The sequence below is a fragment of the Vombatus ursinus genome, unplaced genomic scaffold (genome assembly GCF_900497805.2).
Source record: "Vombatus ursinus unplaced genomic scaffold, bare-nosed wombat genome assembly UNPS02014945.1, whole genome shotgun sequence".
Classification (NCBI taxonomy): Eukaryota; Metazoa; Chordata; class Mammalia; order Diprotodontia; family Vombatidae; genus Vombatus; species Vombatus ursinus.
The window spans coordinates 20,430,824-20,431,651 of NW_020954723.1; the positions used below are offsets into that span (position 1 = coordinate 20,430,824).

General features: G+C 37.9%; 1 protein-coding gene across 1 annotated transcript in view; it reads left to right on the forward strand.

The window, feature by feature from the left end:
* SNW1 (SNW domain containing 1) overlaps positions 1-828 on the forward strand; it is a 29,879-nt gene that overhangs the window by 19,416 nt on the left and 9,635 nt on the right. The window lies entirely within an intron of this gene.

The window sequence follows — 828 nt, forward strand, 5'->3', positions numbered from 1 at the left end:
CTCAAGAGAAGCATAAAAAGGTAAATAGGAAAGGGATATCATAAGGAACTTAATAAGGTTAAACTATTTACATTCCTCCACGGGAAGATGCATTTTGTAACTCATAAAACCTTTCTCATTATGAGGATAGTTAGAAGGAGTACATATAGATAGAAGGCACAGGTGTGAGTTGAATATGAAGGGATGATATCTAAAAAATTAAATTTTATGGAGTGAGAGAGGAATGTACTGGGAGGATAAAGGAAGAAGTAGAATGGGGTAAATGATCTCATATAAAAGAGGCAAGAACCTTTTACATGGAGGGGAAGAGTGGGGAATGAGTGAACCTTATTCTGATCCAAATTCTCTCAAAGAGGGAATAACATGCACACTCAGTTGGGTGTAGAAATCTCTCTTGCCCTACAGGAAAGTAGAAGGGGAAGGGGAGAAGAGTGGAGGGGGGGGGGTAGAAGGGAAGGCAGATTGGGGGAGGAGGGAGTAGTCAGAAGCAAAACACTTTTGAGGAGGGAAAGGATGAAAAGAGAATAGAATAAAAGGGGTAGGGGGCTAACTGACTTGAAAAAAAAATCAACAAAATATAAAGTCCTCTAGAAGTCATTATTCAGGAACATAGACATTAATGGTCAAAAATAAGACACCCAACCACCTTTTAGCATAAATGGAATCACTTGCTTTATGCCCCAATTTTTCTTCCAACCTAAGGGCATTAGGGATGTTTTACAACTCATAAAGTTTAATAAACTAATGAAATTTGATTTAGAAAGTAATGATGACACAATATAATGTGGTATAAATTTCTTAGTCTTTCTTAGGGCCCCTGGGAGCTCT